Source organism: Chenopodium album, chromosome 18 (assembly GCF_948465745.1).
Source record: "Chenopodium album chromosome 18, dcCheAlbu1.1, whole genome shotgun sequence".
In the NCBI taxonomy this organism is placed as follows: domain Eukaryota; kingdom Viridiplantae; phylum Streptophyta; class Magnoliopsida; order Caryophyllales; family Amaranthaceae; genus Chenopodium; species Chenopodium album.
The window spans coordinates 40,857,016-40,875,957 of NC_137851.1; positions in this window are offsets into that span (position 1 = coordinate 40,857,016).

An 18,942-nucleotide genomic window follows, 5' to 3' on the forward strand; every position below is an offset into this window, starting at 1 on the left:
GAAATCTCTTCTTACAAAGCCAAGTGGGAGTAAAGTTAGATCTCGATGAGATTCGATACGAGAAAAAAATGGATGTGGATAACACTACATCAGAGACGAAGGCATATGAAATTAGATAATTTGATAAATCATATGTCGAAGCAAGCTAATTCAACTAGTGATGCTTCTATCGTCCCAACTTGAATGAAAGGCTTTACAGAGTTGAAGAGAATAATTCTATTGTTGCTCATACCCATTTTAGGTTACTTAGGATCAAAACAAATAGTTTGTCAAAATTCTAGTAAAAGGTGGATTCTAAAATTTTCCTATTTGAATGGTTGGAATCCATGACCTACAAGAAAGCTTTGGATAAGTACCAACTCAGGAAATGGCTTAAAGCCATGAAATCCAAAATGGACTCCATGTCTGTAAAGATGTGTTAGTCCATGATAGTCTTACAAATAGGGTCAAACTTATTAGATGTGTAAGCCTATTCGGATTATTCTAGTTATTGCTGATTTCGATCACGAAGTTTAGCATTGGATATCAAAATCGTCTTCTTAAAATGTTCTTGATGGAGGATATGTATATGATACAACCAAAGAATTTTGAAATCCAGAAATCCTAGAAAGTTTTGCAAAATTCAGAAATTCATTTAATGGATTGAAGTAAGCATCAAGGAGTTGGAACATTCGTTTCGATTAGGCAATCAAACAGTTTGATTTCCTCAAAGAACGATAAGGAATCTTGTAGAGACAAGAAGTTTAGTGGGAGAAATTGGTCTTCTTGGTCATGTATGTAGATGACATACAGTTCATATGAAATGACATATCAATGCTTGAATAAGTCCAAGCAATGTTAAGGAGTTGCTTCCATATGAAAGACTTAGAGATGTTAAGTACATATTGGGAATCAAGATCCACAAAGTGAATCTTGAAGAATTATTGGACAACATCGAGAGACTTATGTTGATAAGGTTCTTGACAAGTTCATGAAGCAAAACTCTAAAAGAGGATATCTTCCCATGTTTCATGGTATTACGCTCAGTAAAACTCAGTGCTTTCAAAAGCTAGTAGAGTTGAGTTGTATGGATAATGTACCTCATGCTTTTTCCAAAGGGTCCATTATATGTGCCATGATATGTACAAAGCAAAAATGTTACACCTGACTTGTGCATGTGTAACAGGTTTCAAGTAAATTCAGAACAAGCATACTGAAAGCTACTAAGAACCAATCCTTGAGTACTTGAGAAGCACTAAAGGAATGTTTCTAGTTTATGGTGTTAAAAGCAAACAAGTTGTCAAAAGGTTATACGGATGCAAGTTTTCTAAACAGGCAAGATGACTTTCGATGTTGATCTAGATGCATTTTATGTCTGAATGGAGAAGTACAGTAAGCTTGAAGAGTTCAAAGCACAACACTGTTGCATACTCAATGTCAGAATATGTGTTTTAGCTACAGTAAGAGTAGTTAAGGAGGAAGTTTGGATCAAATTGTCACGTGACTAAAAGGATACCTTTGCTAAAACTAAGGAGCCAGGGTCACATCACAAATCCAAACGAATAGATATGAGATATCACCTCGTTTATGATATCAATGACAAGCGCGATGTCGTGATCAGCAAAGTTTTATTATGAGTGAGAAATCACTAAACCCCTTCCATGGACTAAGATATGAGAGTCATATTAAAGACTTGGATTGAAGCAAGTTATGTAATTTAAGTTGTGTATGTTTTGAGAAAACATATTACATAAGAAATGCATCGATTTGCAGAATTATGTTTAAAATAGAGATTTCATTTCTCTTATTTAATTATGGTTTTGGAAATTAAATAAAATGTCCAATATAATTATGAATTGATGGGCTCATTAGGTTGATGACCTGGTGAATGAAACCCCACAGGTGAACAAAATTCATATATTATTTAAGTTCCCTAGTTCGAAATCATTAAAGTGGACATAAATGATTTCAATAAATGGACTAGCATGTAAGATTGATTGGATAGCGCAGTTTCATGGGCTATAGGGGCATAGTGATGCTCGATCAATACTTGGATATGCATGAATGATGCAAGATCGAACTATTGACCTACTTTGAAGTTCAAGTATAGAGCTTCCGGATATATTAGTGGATTCCTTTGACATGAGTGGAACATTGATTTCATTCAATGGATGTTATGACTGTGGTACACTCAAACGTCTACTCGTAACTAGAGATTATAAAGGGTGTTTCCTGGTTATTTCAAAAGTTGAGTGGGAGCCTTGTTGCCACAAGATTGGATTAAGTCTACCTATTAAATTAGGAAATGTGTCATGGCCGCTTGAAGAGGGAGAATTCAGAAAATACGTGGCCACGTTCAAATGCATTACTCAGTAATCATTTGGTTTTGTAATTCTAACTCAGATTTCAAGAAACGATTTGTATTAATATGATCTCGACATGTGATGCAATCATATCATCAAATCGACACATATTGACTTAAGGAATTTGAATATTGCACACTTGTCTTAGACAAGTGGGAGATTGAAGGATTTATGTCTTCGTCGTGTACAATTACTAGATATATAAAAGGATCAAATTATGGAGATAATTAAGTTCGGATATTTGGGTCGTCGTTTTATCATAGCTAGAGGTACTAACGATCTTTGGGCTAGTAAAATAGCCCAAAGCCCAATTGGACGGATCCCATAAGGTCACACAAAGGGCCTAGATCGAGCACGAGAGGACGAGGCCTATGATGGGCCTCATCCCCTATAGTGGCCGGCCATATGGAGTAAGGTTGGAGGGTTTTGGGCTTCCTAACCCTAGTCTAATTATAATATGATTGTAAATAGACTAGGTGCCTAGGGTTTGTATGACACAAGAATTCAATTAATCAATAAGATCAAAAACCTGAGTTAGCAAACACGAGACCAAGCCCTCTCAAATCTCTCTCTATCTCACGACTCTCTCCTCCACTTTGACGCCGGTGGTGCTTCATGGTGGTGGTGGTTCGTGGTCGGTCCATTAAAGGTGGTGATCGCAGTTTTCCTCAATCATTCGACCAATCTAGTATTGGTGGACGGCTCGTTCGAAGCTCGTGGACTAAGTAGAGGAGCAACGCTTGGGGCTCTATTCTCTCCCTGATTTGTCAATAAATTGCTACGTGGATTTCACGCTTTAAAGGTATGATTATGTGTCTTGTGTGTTATGCATGCGATCTTGGGATTAGGTGCTTTTATGAATATGATTCATGATTTTCCGCTTAATTGTACCTATAAACTCCTACAGTAAATAGTAAATGCAGTAGCAGCTGTTGTAAATAGTTGTATAGGCTAAAATTTTATATCTAGTTGCTAAGCTTGTTTTGATTGCTGATAGTTTGGTTCATGTATAGGTGCTTTGTAGAGTTGTAAAGCTTTTCCCTAATATTGTATATTTATTTTGGTAGCAATATAATTCACTTACCCCCCTCCCCCCCCCCCCCAAAAAAAAAAAAAAAAAAAAGAACTGTTAACCTCTTAAAAAGGTTAAATCTAGATACGTGTCACATTTTGATTGATTAGGGCTTTTTTAAAAAAATAATAATATATATAATTTATTATAAAATAAATGATTATTAGTTAAAAAAAATAATGTTTTTAATTAATTCCTCCTTTTTGTCGTATGCCCCTACCCATCCTGTTCAGTCACCCCGACAACCGCCTCCTCTTCCCAATTGGCCACCAAGTAAGCCCCAATCCCAACCCCCACCAGGCCTGAAACCCAATCCCTTCACTATAGCAACTAAACATAAAACCTAACCCCCAAACCCACCGCCACCATACTTGAACCCTAACCCACACCCCTTTACCAAACCTAAAACTCGAACCATCATCCCCCTTACTTAAATCAAAAGAGCGAAAGTGAGCGACAGAGATTGATGCAAATATTTGGTTTTGGTATCATAGTGTTACAACCCTTGCATGTGGCTTGGGATTGAAAGGGAAGGAGAAAGAAAGGAAGGAAGGAAAAAAATGAGAGAGAGAAGGGTGGTTTGGCGATGTTGCAGGCGGGGTTCTTGAAGGTGGATAGACGGTGAGGTTGGGAAGAGAAGAAAGAATGACGGGTGGTCATGGTTGGCAAAGGGGGTTGCTATATATGAGGGTTGTATAACTCATGAGAAAAAAGGGTGTTGGTGGTGGTTGTGGATTGGTTAGTAACAGGAAGGGCTGGTTAAGGGGGGATTTTAAAACATTTTTTTTAAAACAATGTTGTAAATTAAATAATAGTATCAATAATATTGTGACACATTGCATAATCTATACTTAGTATTTAAAAACTCAAACCAAAAAGACATGTGTCCTCATCCTATTACACTTCTCCATCTTCTTTTCCAAGCCAATGTGCCACATGTCATCTTATATGTTTAATTTTTTTTATTACAATAGCTTTCTTCACTCTTTCATTAAACCCTTCATCTTCATCTCCCATCTTCAATTCAACCTTTTCATTTTCTTATTTAATTTTAGTTCCCTTCACCTTCTTTTTTACAAAGCTTCATTTTGAATCAAAGTCTAAAAAGATAATTTTCTTTAATCATGGTTTTGTTACACATTACACCCATACTAATTTATTAATATTTCCTCACTCATCTCTCAATACAATTATCTATGAACAACCCGTGCATTGCACGGGACAGAAGGCTAGTTAACCTATTAAATTGCTTACCAACTAGTCACATTCTATTTTGAGCAAATGCGTCAAAGGTCATTTTATTCTGAAATGATGTCGTTTTAATTTTGAAAGATCGGTAAAAGGTCGTAGTGTTTATGACAATTTTTCCTTATTTTAGTTCATGTAATCCTCACTCATTGCATGTTTTTGATACTACCTCTGATTTTTATTATTTGCAACTTTAGGGTATTATTTATGAGATATAAAATATTCTAAAGTTGCAAATAATTAAAATCGGTGATAGTATAAGATTTGAACTCATGAACTCAAGATTATTCATTAATCCTTCAACGACTAAACCTTATATATGGAATACTTCCTTCGTTTCTTTATAGTTGCAACACACACTTTATTACGGTATTTAAGAAAAGTGGACCTCACATGATATAATACAATTAAAATGGGGTTACTAGGTTCTTAAGAGTATAATCAAGTGGGCCATGCGCTTTAAATAAAGGTAATAGTACAAATTTTCACTTATAAAAACCTTCCTTTTGTGGTGTATTGCAACTATTGTGAAATTTTCATTTAAGGGAAATGTTGTAACTATAAAGAAACGGAGGAAGTATTAGTTTTAAGTCCCATGTAATGCACGTATTGAAAATAATAAGATTAATTAATTTATTAATAATTATAGCCAATTAAAATGGAGTTTATTGAAATTAAAAACTTATGTAATACTTTTTTTTTACTAGATTTTAATTTGTATTTATTTAATGACTACCCTTAAAATTCCAATGTGTTATATATATACATAAAACATTTAATAATAGAATTTTAAAAATAGATAAATAGCATTTTAACGAAAAAAAATTCACAAAATTATGTCAAGTGTCCTATCCGAATGGTTACTTTAATGTATAGTATAGATAGATAGATTTAAATTATTTTATTCATTTTCGTTGTGTGCGTCATTCCCTATAAGGCCAAAACTTATTCCTCGGACATTATGTAGTAACAAGCTTCAACCTGACATTTAGTTAAAATAAAAAACACTATCAAAAATTTAATAATAACAAGGATATTTAATTTATACCCAAAAAGTAAACATGAAATCCTTTTTTACCATCAAAACTTTTAAAAATTTTATTTTACCACCAAAAAAATACTAAAAATTGTTTTTCACCACTGGCGTTAAGAAAATCATTAAATATAACAGTTCAAAAAATTTTCGATTTCTATGGAAAAAACTTTTTCATTAGAGGTTTTTAACGTCATTTTGGCCCTTTGAATTTTTTATTTTTTTGTGGTATAAGTCAAATTTTGTTATAACAAAGTTTTTTTTTGAGGGAAGTTTTAATCCTGAGATGATGACACGTGTATTCTGGGGATATTTATGAGGATTGCTTTAATATAGACAAGTTTAGAGGTGCACGCAATGCGTGCACAACCCCTCTCTTTATACTTCGTATATAAAGTTATCTTTATACTCTACTTATTCACATAAATGGCATATATATTGACATAATTTTATTACTTAATATTTTTTATAATTAGTAAATGTAAGAATCCATTTAAGGGATGAGCTATTAAAGAAAACCAAGCAAAAAAAATTCTAGATTTTACATTTACACGAGCTTAATTTTTTTTTTTTTTTAAGCATTACACATTTAATTACACGGCTTAAATAAATTTCATTGTATTTATGTATCATTAAAATCATACATACTTGTAAAATAAGTTTCAATATATTTATATCATTTAAATTATACATACTTGTAAAATATGTGCACAATATAAATATTCGTAAAACTAATTAAATTATAGTATGCTGCTTTTATACTTATATAAAAGTTGAAAAATCATATCCAAAATTACAAACAATGACTTTTAAAACACCAAGTGGCAAATTTATATAATCAAATCAAATAGATATTCCCAAATTAAACTAATATATAGTCTAACATAACTACACTACTAAAAGAATTATTTGATTTGAGAAAAAATAACCACCATAAGAGAAGTTATCTTATTAACTTTATGGAGCAGTTAAAAACGAAAGTTATTGTAAAAAAAATGGAAGTTATTGTCAAAAAAAAAAAATGAAAGTTTTTTTTTAAGGTTAAACTTTAAATAAATTTTAATAAATTTTCTTAGGGACGGTAAAATGATCCACTCAAAAATTCCCAACCAAAAACACCTCTTCTCTTTATTTATTAAAATAAGTTTCAATATATTTATATCATTTAAATTATACATACTTGTAAAATATGTGCACAATATAAATATTCGTAATACTAATTAAATTATAGTATGTTGTTTTTATACTTACATAAAAGTTGAAAAAATCAGATGCAAAATTACAAACGCTGACTTTTAAAACACCAAGTGGCAAATTTATATCATCAAATCAAACAGATATTCCCAAATTAAACTAATATACAATTTAACATAATTATAATAAAATAATTATTTGATTTGAGAAAAAGTAACCACCATAAGAGAAGTTATCTTTCTAAATCTATGGAGCAGTTAAAAATGGAAGTTATTGTTAAAAAAAATGAAAGTTATTTTTTAAGGTTAGACATTAAATAAATTTAATTTTTTTTTAATTTTAATAAAAAATTTTAGAGAGGGTAAAATGGTCCACTCAAAAATTCTCAACCAAAAACACCTCTTCTCTTTATATATAGATTTAGGGTCAAATGAGAAATTCCTTAAAATGAGAAGGATTTTATGTGCATAATTTTTTTTACTAAATGTGCATATTTTTTTTAACTAAATGTGCATAAAATAAATTTGATCCAAATTTGATGTGCATAAATTTTGAACATAATGTGCACATTTTCTGATTTTTCAGAAAATTAAAAAAATTTATTAGTTCGAAAATCTGTTTTTGCACATTTAGTGAAAAAAAAAATTGCACATTTATTGAAAAACTTTTGCACATTTCACCCTTCTTATTCTTCTCATTTTAAGATTCTTCTCATTGGATCCTAACCCTATATAGGGTCAAATGAGAAGGCTCTTATAATGAGAAGGATGAGAAGTAATCTCATACATTCATATAGAATGATCTAAATGCTCTCTTTACATCATTAATGGAAAAAATGTAAATATCTTTTTCCCTACCTCTCTTTCTATTTTCCTCATTCCTCTCCTTCTTTCTCTTCCCTGTTCATATCTCTTTCCCATGTTTTTTTTCTCTTTGAGTTTAGAAGATGCTCTAAAATGATTATCAAGGGGAATCAAGTAATATAAAACATTTTATATGTTTAATTTTTAAACTAAATATTCATTATTCTTGAAAAATTTGTGCACGATTTAAAACTGATTTGTGCATATTTATTGAGTTGAATGTGCAAATTTTCTGTACTAAAGGTGCAAAAATTTTCAATTATATATGGATATTGCTATATCTGAACTTTCTCCAAATGATGACGTCGTCGGCCGATTAATCCTTATTAAGTTGTTCATGACCACTATTACTTTATCATCTTTAAAATTACAAGTACAAATAGAAGTATGAATAAGTCTACTGATAAAGGAGAGAGAGATAGAGTTCAACACAACGAAGAAGAAAAATAATGAAAAAAGGAAAGTAAAAAATGAATGTGCATAAATTTTGAGTTAAACGTGTATGATTTTTGAGTCAAATGTGCATAATTTTTAGGAGAGAGAAAGAGAGATAAAAGAATGTACATTATCTATGGAAGAGAGATGTCGAGGACGAGAAGAAAAAGGTTAAATATATCATATATAAAAACTGGCAAATGAAATATGCACATCTTTTAAATTAATTGTGCAAATTTTTTAGATTAAATGTGCATAATTTTACAAAGATAAACTTGATCATTGGATTAAATTAGATAGTCAAGATTCCTTCTCATTCTTCTCATTTTAAGAACCTTCTCATTGGATCTCAACGCTATATATGTTGTGATCCAATGAGAAAGATCTTATAATGAGAAAAATGAGAAGGAATCTTGAACGTCAAAATAAATTCCAACGATTCACATTGCACCTATGCAAAATGCACATTTAGTACAAATATTATGCACATTTAGTACAAATATTATGCACATTTAACTCAAAAGTATGCACATTCATTTTTCACCTATCTCCCCCATTATTTTTTCTATTTTACACGACTAATTCTCTCTCCTCCATTAAACTTGTTTGAAGTTCTAATTTTAAATTATTAATCAAAGCTGAGAAAGTACAAGTGGTAATGAACGACTTGCTAACAATGAACTCGGTGTTAGGAATCTCTAGATTTCAATACTCATAAGCGTTTTATATCGAATTGCATTTCCATAGCGTCAAATACTTTATGCATACCACTCGCAATGTATAAAGATGTCTTACCCTAGAATTGAACTATCTTACAATTTAACAACGATGGATTGTAAAAATCAATAATTAATCGCCAGATTTTTAAATTTTAAACAGTAATACTTAGCTCATTTAGAGAAGATTCAACAATATGCACATTTATTTCAAAAAATATGCAGTTTTAGTAAAGATGATTTTCACAGTATACTTGACTCAATAACTATGCACATTCAATTCAGTACATTATACATAAATAACATTTGACCTGCTACTTTTCTAAGTTTTTGCAAAAATGAAATTATGTACACATATTATGCATAAATAATATGCACATTGAATATCGGTAAATAAAAATAAAAAAAAAATTGGCACATTAAATTCAAAAAATATGCACATTCAATACAAAAATTATGCATATAAAATCCTTCTCGTTTTTCTCATTTTAAGCAATTTCTCATTAGATGAAATACCCTATGGAACTAACTCCTCTCACAAGTTAAGCCAGCCCAGCTCTGCAAGTTCATGCTTGAGAGTAGACGGGGGAGGTAAGGAAACTCACCCACTCGTAAGCAAATGTTATGGTTGTAGTAGAAGGGGAATTTTGCTTGGTGGATTGCTTTGATATATAAGTATAGGTATAGATTTGATGTTATTCTTTAAAGTAAAATGTTGACAAGTGAAATCATGTTGATCCAGGATAACAATCGAGCCTAAAAACTAGTTTATTATTAAATCAAATGTTACTACTTAGGTTATCACTTTATACAAATATACTAGATTAACCTCGTGCGATGCACGGTTTTAAAATAAGAATTGAATTATAGACTTTTAGCACGTATTGAAAGAAAATAATTTCCTCATTTTTCCTAACTAATTTCTAATTAAATATGAATATACAATTCCCGAAAGTTCATAATTTTCATATTTAATTATGAAATTTCAATTAAATTATATTATTTACTATTGTTAATAACTCGTAAATAACTAAATATCATAATATGTGTAGGAAACCCAAAATTTAAAATTCAAATGGAATATATTTTCAAAGCTATGTCAAATAGGGTAGCTTAAAAAAGAAAAAAAAATGACATCATCCTTATTTTGGAGGGAAAAAATTAAATAAAAAAGTGACACGTAGGCAATGGTGACATCAACAGTTGTTATTTTAGTATATATATAGATATGCTCTTTATAGAATGAACCTGTTCATCGGGCTAGTCAAAGCACTTTCTTAAACAAATTGAATACGATGTTTCTCTGAATTAAGCATTGAATTTAAGAAGATAGATCAACTAATTAGTCAATTTTGCCTAACTACGAAAAATTAGTGTCCAGATGGCTTGCGATCTTTGCTCAATATGTTCTTCAAAAAAAAAAAAAAAAAAAAAACAAATAAATAAATAAATAAATAAAGGGTAGTGTTAACTGGTTGGTTAGATTTAACCTTCCGAAGTTCCAATTGAGTAGGAATATTAATTCTTGAGAACTTTTTGCTATGTTTAAAAGTCTACAAGTGAATGATGTCTAATGGAATTCCATCATACGCATATTTAGTTACGTTTCTTCCATCTCTTCTATTTTCCCTAATTTTCTTGAATTCTTTTGTTGTATCTTTTTTCTACCCCTTTCTGTGTCTTTTCATCATAATATTTGTAACTTTGAAACAAAGTTTAATATAATAGCATGTGTTTCTGGAACTGAAATAATCTCCAAATGGTAGGATTGGAGGAGTATCTTTGGGGATATCCAAGGGTGTTAAATTGATCACAATTCATCAAATGTTCACTGTATTTATCATTAATGTTCTTGCAATCCTAGGGTAACAATACCCTAAAGCTCCACAATATTTTATCATATCTATACATAAGATATGTTTTCTAAATATCAATAACTTAATACTAAAAGCGAAACTACTGATGACACATGTCGTTCATTGGTTAAAAATTTTCCCTCCAATTTTTTTTGGCCTTTTTTTATTTTTTCAATCTTCCATAAAAAGTATTTACACTAATATTCTTTTAATGAAATATTCTTATATGTATATATTTTATATTAAGTAATTTTTGTAATATTCTCCAATGTTTCTACAATATTCTCATGTTAATATTTTTATAATATGTCATGCTACTATTATTATTTGGAAAAGCCTTACTTCTATTAATAATCCCATGCTAATATTTTTTTTTATAATAGTATTTGATGTTTCATTATTTTCCTCAGTTTACTTATATATTATAATAATCAATAACTTAATACTAAAAGCGAAACTAGTGATGACACATGTCGTTCAATGGTTAAAAATTTTCCCTCCAATTTTTTTTGTTTTTTTTGGCCTTTTTTTTAATTTTTTCAATCTTCCATGAAAAGTATTTACACTAATATTCTTTTAATGAAATATTCTTATATGTATATATTTTATATTAAGTAATTTTTGTAATATTCTCCAATGTTTCTACAATATTCTCATGTTAATATTTCTATAATATCTCATGCTACTATTATTATTTGGAAAAGCCTTACTTCTATTAATAATCCCATGCTAATATTTCTTTTTTATAATAGTATTTGATGTTTCATTATTTTCCTCATTTTACTTATATATTATAATAATCAATAACTTAATACTAAAAGCGAAACTAGTGATGACACATGTCGTTCAATGGTTAAAAATTTTCCCTCCAATTTTTTTTGTTTTTTTTTGGCCTATTTTTTATATTTTTTCAATCTTCCATGAAAAGTATTTACACTAATATTCTTTTAATGAAATATTCTTATATGTATATATTTTATATTAAGTAATTTTTGTAATATTCTTCAATTTTTCTACAATATTCTCATGTTAATATTTCTATAATATCTCATGCTACTATTATTATTTGGAAAAGCCTTACTTCTATTAATAATCCCATGCTAATATTTTTTTTTTATAATAGTATTTGATGTTTCATTATTTTCCTCAATTTACTTATATGTTATAATAAAAACCTACGATTAGCTCACTCTTTTTTAAAAATTTGATTTTTATATATAGAAAAATAAAGTTAAAGTTAATTAAACTTGTATAAACAAATGTGTATGTCAAAATTGTATCAACAAAATAGGGACATGATAAGGTATATAGTATGGGTTCTAAATAATCAAAACTCTTAATTTTTTTTCCCCATATTTATAGAGTCTAACACATCAACAGCCTTTACAGGCATCATTGAAAAAAAAAAAGGTAAAACAATTTTTTGTTTAAGTTTATAAATGTAATTCTTTGTTAATATAATTGTTAAACTAATGTTATAGTTCGTTAAATAATTTTATAAAATCCGTGCATGGCACGGGACTTTAAATAGTATCACAATAATATCCTAGAATATCTAGAATATCTCCAATACCCCCCTCCAAGTTAGAGCATACGGAGTGAAAATTCAAACTTGACTTTTCCCAAAGCATGTGTGAAAATGTCAGCCAACTGAAGCGTTGTATGGACATATGAAGGTTTGATGAGGCCATCTGTAATTGCATCTCTCACAAAGTGGCAATCAGCTTTAATATGTTTCGTTAGCTCATGAAAAACTGGGTTCTGCGCAATGTATAATGTCAATTGACTGTCACAATATAGGTGCATGCCACTCTCATGTCGCACACCTAAATCACCCAAAAGCCGCTTTTGTTGGGTTTCGATGAGTCCGACTCACCGCGGAAATAAAACCCGAGCCCAAGAACAAACTAAGAATTAATATAACAAAATGCATAAATAACAAGAATAGAAAAAGACTAAATTACCCTTGTAGCGTGCTTCGCTCAACCGGATGGAGCTCTTACTTGAGAAATCCGAGCCTCACAAAGGGCGAGGACCTCCGACAAAGTCCAACCACAACGCGACTCGACCGGTCTACTACTTGGAGGTTAGCCAAGTCCGATCAAAAGGACTACCCGAGTAATTAATGAGGTTATAGGTTTTCTATTAAGTGTAGATGCCTAATTGAGCTCTTACTCAAGTTAATAATCCCAACTCCTAAGGTTGGTATTTATAGGCAAAGGCTCTCCAAATTTCCCATCATCTTTCCATGTGGGAGAAATGATAGTGTGAGAAAAATAAGCAATTAATTTAATTCTAAATTAAATTAAATAGCAACACAAATAATCAAACAACACTTGGCACACACATGTGAGTGGTTAGGTAAGGACCACAAGGAGGACCACATGGTCTCCTTGATCCCCAAGCCACCAAACCCACCAATCATAAGAGGGCATGACCGGTTAACCTCCTTGTTCACCAAGGAAATAACCGGTCAAGGCCCCTTTTGACTTGTTGGGCCTTGCACCCACACATAAGCCACGTGGGCTGTGCGCTGCTAGGCCTCGGCCTACCAGTACGCACCACAAGCCTGCAAGGATGCTGTGTGCTACTTGGCTTCGGCCAGCCAACACGCACCGCACTCGGCCAGCGTGCCCAACTCGCCCATGCTGGCAGCTTGCTGGGCTTGCGGCTAGTGCTTGCGATAGCACACACTAGCCTAGCCCTCGTACGGCTAGGACGATACGAGTCTAGGGCTACGCATTTTGACTTTATTATTTGTTGTTTGATTTATTTGTTATGTCTCGTTAATTCCTAGAATTTAACTTGACATGCGATGCTTAGTCTCGACGCCCCTAGCTCGATTTCTGATGTCTAAATTCATATTACTCGAGCAATTCATTAATTCCTTCCGAATTAATTCGTCGTGTCAGATCGTAAGTTGCTTGGGTGTGACCCGGAGGGTTCAGTCAAGATTAAGCTATAATATTAATTATGCATTAATATTACTGATCGGAAGTGGCCTCCACCTAGGCATTCCGATCACTTGAACTTACTGAATAAATAGCTTTCCAAATAGCTTTGAACCCTTTATCAGAATAATACACTTGTTCGAAGGACACCATTCCTTTCAGTTTTATCCACTTCAACTCACAAGTCACTGCAGACATCGATCTATATTTCGCTTCTGCGGAGCTTTTAGACACCGTAGGTTACTTTTTGGTCTTCCATGACACAAGAGATAGACCAAAGAACACAAACCAACCTATCAAGGAATGGCGGGTTAACGGACAACTCGCCCAATCTGAATCACATCATCCTTCCAACTGTAGAGCACTATCAGAACGCAACAGTATTCCCTGATCTGGACTCTTCTTCAGATATCTCACAACCCGCAAGGCTGCGTCCCAATGTTCAACCATCGGACTCTGCATAAATTGGGATAAAATATGCATAGAATAGGCCAAGTCCGTCCTAGTGACAGACAAATAAATCAAACGTCCTATAAGACGTCTATACCGCTCCACATCATGGAAAAATTCATTGTCCCCCAAAGCTAGCCTGTGGTTTTGCTCCATAGGAAAATCTACGGGTTTTGCGTCAAGCATCCCTGTTTCTGTAATAATATCCAAGGAATACTTTCTCTGACACATGAAAATTCCTTGCTTGTTTCTGGCTATCTCAACCCCTAAAAAATATTTTAAAACTCCCAAGTCTTTCATCTTGAAACAGTTCCCTAAATATTCTTTGAATGACAACATAGCAGATTTATCATTCCATGCAACAATTAAATCATCAACATAGAGTAGCTCATTAAGTTGTATTTTCCCTCTCGTCAGAGTAAATAGGGAATAATCAAAATATGACTGCTTAAAGACATAATTTTTTAAAACCGTTGCCAATTTTGCAAACCAACAATGAGGAGCTTGCTTCAAGCCATACAATGACTTCTTCATCCTGTACACTTTTTCAGAATTATTTTTGTTAAAACCAGGGGGAATTTTCATGTATACCTCTTCCTCCAAGTCACCATGTAAGAAGGCATTATTAATGTCCATTTGATGAACTTCCCAGTTCTTCACTGCTGCAACTGCAAGAAAATTTCAAACCGTCACCATCTTTGCCACCAGAGTAAATGCCTCATTGTAGTCTAGACCTTCAACCTGATGATGGCCCAATATGACTAGTCTAGCCTTCAATCTTTGAAGGTTCCCGTGCTCATCATACTTCTCTTTGTATACCCATTTACTCCCGAGCGCATTCTTACTAGGTAGTAGGTCATGTAGCAGCCACGTGCCTTTGTTCTTCTAGTGCTTGAATTTCATCAGCCATTTCTCCATCCTTCACGCCGCATAGCCTCTTTAAAATTTTTCGGCTCATTACCACCTGTAATTGCTGCAATGTATTTTCTATGTTTCACAGAAAACCGGTGAGAATCAACAAAATGTGTTATGGGATAGATAGTACCTGAGGAAGATGTCGCAGGTGAACATTGGGATATGAGTGGACTATTATTTCGGATGGTATGAGTCACGTAATCTCTGAGCTTGACCGAAGAAAACTTGGGATTTTTGCCTTTTCCCATACCAGAAGAATTTTCTCCCTGCTCAAGATCATCAATTGAACCCATGAGGTGTTGTTGTGTACGTGTCTCCTCGGTGCTGTGCTCGGGGCTGTGGGCTGCAATAGGGTCGAGAATGCCCCGCTGATCACCCGTGCGAGCTGGAGACCTAGCAGGAGCCTCACTACCGCTGACAGTCTCTACCACGGGCTTGTCGTGGCTGTCCTGGGTTTGCCACAGGCTGCCCCGTGGTGTGTTCTTTTAGGGAGGGTACATTACGCCCCTCATTGAAAATTTCAGGCACCTCATCTACCATAGCATCATCACTGATAAACTCATCATCACTCGCCAAATTTTCTGAAAAATTGATATTAGAAGGAGCATGAGTTCCCTTGACAGTTGGGGCTTTAAAAGGATATTCGGCCTCATATAAAATTTCACGGCAAGCTCTAATACCATGTTATTGATCACAATTCATCAAATGTTCACTGTATTTCTCATTAATGTTCTCGGCCACAATACATGTATATATAATGCTAGGGTAACAATACCCTAAAGCTCCACAATATTATATCATATCTATACATAAGATATGTTTCCTAAATATATCACAATAATATCCTAGAGTATCTAGAATATCTCCAATAAAGGGTTATCCTCTCCAAGATGTCTAAGAGCCTGCAAAAGAGAAAGAGTAGGGTAAGTCCGAAATCATGTAATTAGGGATTGAATTAGAAATAGTTAGCATGATTAAGGTAAGCAGCGCATTAGACCTGGTTATTGTGCGGGTAGGGTTAGGGTTGGTGCGGGTTAGTTGCGGGTCCGGTTAAAGAGGCTCATATCTAATAGGGCCATTAACCCAGGGCCAACAAACTATCAATTAAAATTAATACTTAGCAAAGCCATAATTAAGTATATATGAATGTAAAATATTTATTTAAATATTTTTAAATACATTATCTATTTTTATCTCTTAAAATGGATAAACATTTTGGCCCTGTATTGACCATATCTAATAACAACTCTATTCATTAAAGGTCTTGTCCATTTAAGGGTCCTTTAAACTTAACTCTGACCTTGTTATTATTGATCTACCCTATTTAATAACCAGGTCTAATAAGCATTATCCTTACAAAGGAAATTTTAATCATTCCTGATCATGCCCAAACACTTAACCCCACATGTGATATGGGACATATGGAGATGGATCATCAGACAGAAAATTATATAAAGTGTCTTAGGGTAGCTCATAGCTTGCGGGGATTGCCTATAGTTTGGGGGTTACTACAACAATATATGGAACTCTTTGGTATGAAGGAAGTGGTAAGTAGCTAATTAAGTTGGTAACATAGTAAGCATACACTTAATTAACAAACCAAGCTTAGCTCCCTTCTAAAAAAATTGACTCTTATACTCACAAAGTCACGATCCTCACACTTTCCCCTTACTAATAGATACTCCGTAGCTAGATCATGGATGGGACACTTATTGAGACAATGAATTTTTTATTTTTTATTTTTTTTATTTTTTTGACAAATGAGACATTGAACTTGTGATAAAGAGTTGGTAGCATTTATTACAACGGCAATTTTGTTTCACTATCATAATCAGACAACTGTCCAAAAATTCCCACCACTTTGATTTTCTCCTATAGCCTATACTTCCTCTCATTTTTTAAAAAAATGAAACTATATTATGGTTTGTAATCATTATTATTAGTGTAAATATATAATATTTATTTTACCTTAATATTTTTATTTTTAGTTTTTTTATCTAACGTTTTGAGGGGGCTCATTAGCTTTAGTCTTATATAATTTATTTTTTTATTAAAAAAAGGATATATATATATTGGTGCCAATTTATATGCATTGCTCACTTCACTCCACTCATAGTTATGCACTCAAATATCAAGAGTAGTAGTGAAACACTTTTGGTGGAGTTCATCTCTGGAATTTTTTTTTATGTTTGGGATTTGAGTCGGCACCAACTTCTTATGTTCAATATTAACTTTCTTCCCAGAAAAAGGATAAGTAGGAAAATCAATAAAAGGAAAGACGAGAAAAGTATATCCAAATATCAAACTTTCTTCTCAACTTATCCAACATGTTTTTTTTATTACCTTGGAGAATATCTAACGTACTATTTGAATTTATAATATATGTTGAGAAACGTTTTAAATCAAGTACATATGCAATGTTTAGTGATGACATATTTACTTTGCTAGTTATCAATCTATATCATTCACAATAATCACATACATATAAAAATGGTTAATTATAATTAGATCCATAGTTAATACAATATATATCGTTTTTGATCTGGTATAATATGATTGTCTAAATATTAGAACTTATATACATGCTAACCTATAAAAAATATATATATTACATGGGGTCTCATTAAATTTGTATGAATGGAAAATTTTCAGATTTGTATTTTTCATAATTTTTTTTTTTAAATACTAAAGATGATTTCCAATTTAAAGTTGCACATAAAAAAATAAAATATAATCAGAACTTATTTTTTCTGATCCGATTTGAACTTATTTCTTCTGATTAGACCTATAATAAGTATACTGTACTTACATAATGTGAACTAATTAAACATAACCTATAATGTATAAATTGTTAAATGTGGATTGCAGAGACATAAAATAAAGGTAGCTTTAAACAAAAGTAATTTAAGATGGCTTCAATTCATATACAGTGTTGAGATATGGATGCCAACTAGCTAGTTTAGTTGGTTAATATCTTTGAAGTTGACTAAATTTATTTGGTCATGAATCATTTTGTTTGTAGCTCTCGTTACATAATATTGGGTTTGTGTTATCAAAACAAACTTGAATTATTGCACATCGGAGAAAGCAAAATGATCAACTAAACCACTTTTTAAAAAAGAATGTAATAAAATATGAAAATATGATCATTTAAACCACTTTTAAATGGAAAGTAACAAAATTTATAAATTTTTTTTATTTTTTTTATTTTTTTTATTTTTTTTACAGAAATATACATTAATAAAAATAGGCACGTTCTCTGTTTATATTAAAACCTAATCTATCAGTATAATAGTATGAATGAAATACTCCCTCCATTTTTTTTTTTAAATACATCACTTTTGATTTTTGCAGTATTCACATACTAGGTTGACTTAATTTTTTCACATCTATAAAATAAATAAATGTTATTATGTAATATATCATTAGATTCGTCATAATGTCTAGTTTCATAATATAGTTTTGTTATAATTTTTACTAATTAACAATTAAAGAAATTAATGGTCAAAATCGTGTCTCGGCAAATATGCCGATCAAACTAATGAAAAAAAAATGAAAGAAGAAAGAAAGAGGGAGTATTAGAATTTAAGCTCTTAAAGGGGTTGATCATTTGGTAGCTGCATGCCTTGTGTCCTAGCTAGCAAGGCTACATAACTAACGGCTCAAAATTAATGGTGTCAAAATCACACTCGTTCGATCCAATTCGAGAATGACTTGAAAAATATTCGATTCAAATTTCGACTCGTGTGGAAACAATAATTTAACATGACTCAATTTTAAATTTAGACTTAAATTGATCTCAATGAATCCGACCTAAGCACCCGAAATGACACCTCTACTCAAAATGTGACGTTGCTTGGATAAGTA